The sequence below is a fragment of the Oryzias latipes genome, chromosome 22 (genome assembly GCF_053564925.1).
Source record: "Oryzias latipes strain Hd-rR chromosome 22, Olatipes_Hd-rR_3.1".
NCBI classification, from domain to species: domain Eukaryota; kingdom Metazoa; phylum Chordata; class Actinopteri; order Beloniformes; family Adrianichthyidae; genus Oryzias; species Oryzias latipes.
The window spans coordinates 19,763,744-19,771,326 of NC_136258.1; the positions used below are offsets into that span (position 1 = coordinate 19,763,744).

The following is a 7,583-nucleotide window of genomic DNA, read 5'->3' on the forward strand; positions in this document are numbered from 1 at the left end:
TTTTTTTTGGGCTGTTCATTTACTTATTCATTTTTTATATCGCTCATGCATTCACAGAACATTGTCCTTAAAGCCTTCTGCCTTGTTGCACAGGAAATGGTTTTCCTGTTGACGCTCTGCACTGCATGCTGGGATTGCTCTGTCCTGTTCCGGGATTTGAAAAAGGTATTTTACGATCTGTCTGGATCCCTTTGCAGCCGTTTCATCTCCTGTTTTCCTGTGTTTCAGTAAAAGAACAAAAAAGAAAACATCCAAATATATAAAAAATGTTTGTAAAATGTTCATTAAACATTTTTGGAAATCTTTTGAGCTAAAAATCTTGTGAGAAAAGTATAAACACTGATTAACAGGTCAAAATTGATTTTTTTTTTTAGGGATACAGTAAACCCTTGTTTTTCGCGGAGGTTAGGTTCCAAAAAGAACCCGTGATAGGCAAAATCCGTGAAGTAGAAACCTCTCTCTTTTTTTTTTTACAATTATTATACAATTAAATATAGTCTGTTATACATTGAAAAGAAAGGACAAACCATTTTACAGGCTCAAGCATTTGTTTCACAAATTAAAGTACTTTAGAAACGTTTTTTTTTCAACAAATAACTTCTGAACTGTACTGTCAAAGAATTTTCGTCATCAATGTGAACAGAAGGCTTCAAATCGCGGAGATTAGCCCCGCCCACCCCGACCCGAGTAATTGGATTAAATGGGAGAAAATTTAAAATGATTATGAAAAAAATACAAAGTATAGTCGGAAAAAAGGCGACTCAGGTGTATTTCACTGCTATTTAGACTGAGCCGCTCTGCAGTGTTTTCTTCTTTTGAAACCTGCGGTGCAGGTGTGTTTGATCGGGAGAAGAACATAGTGATTGGCAGTTGTCGCTCTTTTTTCTATGGGTTTTAGAGAAACTCGAAATTGCAAGATGATTTGCACGTACGTGTTGTAAATTTGGCAAGCTGTTTTACGTATGTGTACATATTCAACTGCAACGTTACTGACGCACAGGTAGAGAAGAAGCGGAGTGACTTTTTAGCCAATCAGAATGCAGAACACAATGCACGATGCAAATCCGTGAAGTAGCGAAACCGTGGAAAGTAAACCGTGTTATAGCGAGGGATCACTGTACCGCATATCTGTTTAAAAACTGCACCAACATTGAATTGAGTCGTACGGAAAGTGAATCGTTACATTCCAGTTTTAACTGTATATTCAAGTCTTTGGAACCGTTAATATTTCCTTATGCTATGTCCACACCAGGCATGCCTATTTAGCTTTTAGCAAATGGTGTTGCTAGCCAACTTTGCTAGCCAAATTTGATTTGCATATAAACTACGTTAAATACCCGTAAACTCCGTAATTAAAAGACTACTGCTCAAAACTGAATTAAATCACTCATTAACTGACATCTGCGCGTACAGACAAATGACGAACTGAAGACAAACGTATATCGGCTGGGTTTAGCGGCTGGGTAGCTCGGTTGGTAAGGTGGGAAGCTACCATGCAGGAAACCAGGGTTCGATTCCCGGAGGGGAATGAGCAATGGTACTGGGGGCAATTACCATATCAATGGCGAGCAGTTAACATCACCCAGTGAGGGTCCTTAGGCAAGACCCTTAACGCTACTGCCTCCCGAGCGCGGTTTCGGCTGCAGCTCACCGCTCCCCAAGGGGATGGGTCAAATGCGGAGAAAGAATTTCCCTTCGTGGGATAAAATACAGTGTATAAAAAAAAAAAAAAAAAAAAATCAACCATGTATCACGATAGACAGAAAATTCATATGTGGAAAATGCACAAAATGTGTGACGTGACCTGATCGTTTTTTTTCTGACTCTCTTGTGAAATATTTTGGCTTAATTAAGGAAAATGTTCCAAATTTTGTGAATTTTTACTTAATTCTGTTTGTTTTTGCAGTGTCAACATTTAAGCAGACTGAAGTCATCATAAACTGTGAAGCACCTCTGAATGAAACTCTTCGTCCTCGTTGTAAAAGAATATCTGGTTTTGTTTGGATTGAACTACTCCGACTTTCCATTTTCCAGCTCAGAAATGTAGCGTGCGTCTTGGCACGAACGCTGCTGGGCCCGCCCTGCCGACCCCTCCCTTTCTAACGCTGCAGCCCTTCATCCAGAAAGTATTGGCCGATTCAAAAGATGCTTTTGTGTCATCAAGCAGCCTAGTTAATTAGGCATCCTGTCAGCCTTCCACTGTTGAATGCGTGGTCCCTCTGGGCCCCACAGCTGCTCCTGTTGTGGAGGTTAAGTGCTAAAACATGTTCCCCCTACTATATGACTCACAGAGGTGCAGCGCCAACAGTTTATTTTTTTTAATTCCTCTGTCTTACCCTGCTTAATAGTTTTTTGGGAGGCAAAAGAAAGAGGTGAAGATCTGATATATTTATTTATTTATTTTTAATGTAGGGTTTGATTTTTTTTTATTCATCACTGTGAAAAATAGCAACAGTTGTTTGGAGGAATGTAATGGGAGTGGGTTAAATAAACATGCTTGGCTGGGAAATCCTTGGCTGTTTCTCCCTCCTGACTTCGAGAACCTGAGAAGCAGCTTGTGCACCTCCACCTCCCTCTGCCTCCAGGAAAGACTCTATCTAATGAAAATTGTGTTTTTGGAGTTTTTTAACACGTTTTTGTGAGATTTTTCTGATGACGGAGGACATAGTTAAAAGAAGATTTTGCTAAAAATTACATTTTTGAGTATTTCTTTATTCAAATCATTGTGAATCAGGAGCTGATGAAAAGATGCAGTTTGAAAAAGAGCCTATTTGTGACGTAAAAGATACACTGGGCGGGCCACTAGCCCCCCCTGCTCTGCCCCAATTTGGATGCATTGACTTGCAGATGACTAAATCCGTATGTGTCTTAATTTACCTCATCTGAACTGGTATCTGGCTCAAAACTGTACGGCTAGATAGCTCCAGTATTGCTGGCCACTTTGGTTACACCGGTAATGTTAGGTTGGGGCTGTGAAGGGCTGTGAGCTAGTGGGAGAGCATGTAAACAGATGGGTGAAAGGAAGTGGGCGTAGGGTTGCTCCGCCTACTACTCAGAGGGGAATTTCTAATGAACTACTGCTGCTTTGCAGAATCTTTGTCCTAGAAAACGACACAAGATCCCTGGAACCGCTTTACAAAATAGAATAGAAGGTGATCTGAGTGGGATTTTAAGTCAATCATTATCTCAAACATATGATTTCAGTAGTTCCTGGGTAATTAACCACTGAGTATGCAAAAAATCTGACTATCTGAATATGCGATAAATTATCTCTACAATTTCCCTTAAGCTATGTTCACACAGCGTTCAGCAACACTTGTTCAAGCGACCACTTTCAATGAAAAGTCTATGTAACCACGTGTAACTTTCAAGCTTCCGCGTATGAGGGGCCGTATAAGACATTATTTATTCTGAACCATTCACATTCATACATTCTTGCTCTCACAGTCATATATACTCTCTTTCGCATACATATATTCTCTTACGCATCCATATATTCTCTCTCTCACATTCATACATTCTTGCTCTCACAGTCATATATACTCTCTTTCGCATGCATATATTCTCACTTGCACATCCATATATTCTCTCTCTCGCATGCATATATATTACTTTACACATACATACATTCTCACTCTCATTGTCACTCTTAAAAAAGAATGTATGTATGTGAAAGACAAGTATATATGAACGTGTGAGGAAGAGTTTATATGTGTGTGTGAGAGAGGAGTATGCATGAAACGGAAGTGACTTTGCATGAAAAGGAAGGCACTTTGAATGAAACGAAAGGCAGATGATTTCTCGTGCTCTGATTGGACGAGAGGCCGCCACCTCCCATTTTGAACACACTCTAAACCCTATCACTTGTACTGACTCATAACTATTAAGGTTACACAACTTAAATGTCATTTTGTAGTTGATTCAACTATAAAGTATTAAGCTCTATCAAGATTTTTTCAAATTTAACTTAACAGTGCTAAATAATTTAAAGCTTATTTGTATCTAGCACTCAAAAATTTTGAGATCCCTGAAGTAGCGTCATGACGTCATCACGTACTGGTGGGAGGGTCTTTCGTTATCTCTACGTTAGCTCAGGTGGCCATGTTGGATTTGCCGAATGCGAGTATGCGACGTTTGAAATTGAAAGTCGAGCATTTTATTATTCTGCAAAGCGTTGCGATTTCGTCCCGCTTCAAGACGCCCCAACCTCGGTTTTTTTTTCATCCGCCTCATCGCTGATGGTGCCGTCTTGTCTTCAGCCCTGATTTAATTTGGTAAGTATCGTTCATGGTTTATTTTGAATGAATGCTTTAAAAATGCTCTTATACTACCGTAAATGTGATTTACTGTTGTTTAAACATATGTGTGTTATGATTGTTTTAGAGATTAATGTGGAAATGTATACATGATTAGTTTGTCATAGCAGACGTATGGCGAGCCAAACCCAAAATGCATTTCTCTGCCCGTAAGTTACGACAGTGATGAGGGTTTTTTTTTTTTCAGAGGTAGAAATGATCTGTTATGCTGCAATCACACTAAACATGATCCGCGTGTGAAATTCGCGTTGGAGGCCTCTGTCTGTGGCTAAAGTTTGCTGCTGGACATTTGTCCAAAAATGTCACTCAAAGCCTCTAACGGTTGTGTGGGAGGAGCTACCGCCAACAGTTTTAAGCCTGGTTGCTACATGGAAGCATTGGGTTTTGAATGCAGCTTTAAGCTTTTATAAATCACTGATCTCCGTTATAAAAAAAGTTTTTGTAAAAATAAATTAATCAACGTGCTCGTGTTGTGTTCAGGTACCGAACTACAGAGTGTTCAGTGTTTCACCTCCAGGTAGACGCCAAGGCCAGCCAGGTAACTTGTCTCAGTTATTTGTCTAGAGCTATTTTAAAAAAACAAAAAATGCAATAGGTTGTGTAGTGCAATAAATGTTTTTTGATCAGAATATAATTGAAACATTTTTTAACATTGAAAAATCTCTTTTGGACTTTTTCAGATACTGAACTTCAGAAAGTTCACCAGAAAGTCACCATTTCACCAGAAAAGAGGTGTCAGTGGGTGAGTTTTATACTTATTTAATATATTCATCCTGAACTATTACCATTATTAGATTTATACGGCAGCATGGAAACATTTATGCACATTTTAACTAGCCAAAGGTCTAAATAGAGCTGAAATTATTTACAATTTAACTAAACATATTTAGATTGCAGGCTGAAGGTGGCACAATGGAATGGAGGTGCAAGTTGTGTTCTGTTACTTTGGCACTATGCAGTACTACATATAATACTGCAGTACTACATAGCCAATATTCCAAAGTGTTTCCACTGCCATGTATGTGGAGACACTTTGGAATATTGTCATGTCTTTATGACAGTATATTACAATAATAAAATGATGTTGCATTAGCACCATTCCATCATTTGAAACCATGAAAACTCATCTGTCAAGATCTGAAATGGATTTATGTAGAGTAGATGCAGTCAGGAAATTGTGCAGTTTTTACATGTTTGTGTAACTTAAAGCTGCCCTTTCTGAGACTAAGTCCACCAAAACAGAAAGGAACTGGCCAGCTTGGTTAGGATTTATGACCTCCAGGTGAATTTCTAATGTGCATAATTCAAAAACGGATAACAAATCATTTGTAAACAGCTGTAAGAAGCCAAGGTGTAACTTGCCTTAAAAATGACTTTGGGTCTTTGACCTGAAGTGGATCATGACATAAACACTGTATTGTCCTCTTACTAGAAATAGACATCTAGAAAAGGTATCATTTTATTATTTCTTAAAGTTCCTTAAGTAAATATTGGAAGTGTTTGCTCTGCATTTGCTTCAATGGTAATGGATATTTCTTTTTATTCTTTTAGGACCAGCGTGACGTGAACATGAGACGGGCACTTGTCCTCCTTGCACTTCCTGTTTATCTGCATGAAGATGCCTCCAACTTCTTCAAGACCTGTACAGTAAGTGCACACGACTCCCTGTCAATGGTTTTCACTAATCCTTTAATATTGATTGAGATTTTATTGAGTGACATAATAAATAGGGCAATTGTTTGTAGTTTGTAAACTGAGTGATATTTTTAAATGGTTTTAAAACTGAGACGGAAGATGAAAGGCGAACATCAGGGACTCCTGATTGGAAGGAGTGGAGTTTCGTTTACCTTTTCTGCTCCTGATCCATCATTATTTGAATAAAGAAAAATGAAGGTTTAGTCTTAAATTATTTTATAAATGTCCTCCTTCAGAAAAATGCTAAAGAACTTTTTAAAAACACAATTTTAATTGGAGTTGGTCCTTAAAACATCATAGCCAGTTGATTAAAAGCTAACAGAATGTTAGCATGAAAAGATTCCTATTGACAGATGGCAGGAATGTCAGTTTTGGACATTAGTGTGATGAATATCTTTGAGGGTCTGAACTCATCTGTGTTTTTTGTTTTGTATTTTCCAGAATACCAGACCTCACAGACACTGCTGTGGGTATCTTCTCAGTTGTCGTGGTGATGCTCCTGATGCTGCCGTCAGTGGTCCCACACATCTGGCTGACTAATCTCTTCTAACTCTTCGGGGATATCTATGCTCTGGACCTACAGCACCCCAAAAAACTTGAACTTGCCTTCATATTTATTCAGAATGCTGTCTTGAGCCTTGAGGACAGCAAACCACTGAAAGGACATTTATTGACGCTGAAGAATGTTTCGTTGAGTGAGTCTTCCAGAATGGACTATTTGTTGGTTTAAGTGTTATGTAACTAATGTGTTTTGTTGTGATCATTTGCTTTTTCTGCCGTAAAATACAAAACATACTCTTTTTGTCAATATGTTGTGTGGCACTCTTATAATGCAGTTTTATTGCACTTATTGTTTCTTCATCCTCTTGATATTTGTGCTTTTTTTTAAAGAGCAATTAAAAAAAGTGTATTAAGCAATCACTATTGTGTGGCCTTCACGTTTGTTGGTTTTTATCAATGTTAGCTTTTAAAATGTAGTGGGGCAGTATCAATATCTCTGTTTAGAATACATTTTAAGCTGAAGAATTTTAAATATTTTCAATGCTACACATTTAATGAGTTAAAGAATTTATAAAGCATTTGAGTGAATTTTACATATTTTATGAGTTGAGTAATATAAAAATATAGTTAGTTAAAGCGTTTTTTAGTTGGAAAATATTAAAAACTTTAAGTAAATAATCTCTCTTTTATAAGTTGAGGAATCTTAATATTTTTTATGAAATACAAATGTAAGCCAACTGACAATATGAATTTTAATAAATGTTAACTTAAAAGTTTTAATAATATAACTTAACTGTTGCGTAATCTGTTACAAAATATTTTTTAAATTCAGTCAACTCGCTAGGGATTACAGTGCAGACGCTAACATGAACAAGCAAGAAATCCCAAATTAACAGACTTGTGTTGTGGAAAGGTATGTTTTTCAGCTAGCAGGAATAATCAAAGTATCTGTTCTCTGTTTCAAAATGAGATTGCCACAAAACCGTTATCTCATACTGGAACAGCTTTGGATGTAGAATTCAGTGGGAAAAGGTTTGGACCCTGCCACAAAAGTATTTCATCACCAATAAA

General features: G+C 37.6%; 1 long non-coding RNA gene across 1 annotated transcript; it reads left to right on the forward strand.

The window, feature by feature from the left end:
• Positions 1-4,096: 4,096 nt before the first annotated feature.
• Positions 4,097-6,932, forward strand: LOC144988925 (uncharacterized). Its single transcript, XR_013653016.1, has 5 exons — positions 4,097-4,274; positions 4,797-4,854; positions 4,997-5,058; positions 5,868-5,963; positions 6,453-6,932. It is a non-coding gene; the product is annotated as an uncharacterized LOC144988925 (long non-coding RNA).
• Positions 6,933-7,583: the final 651 nt, after the last annotated feature.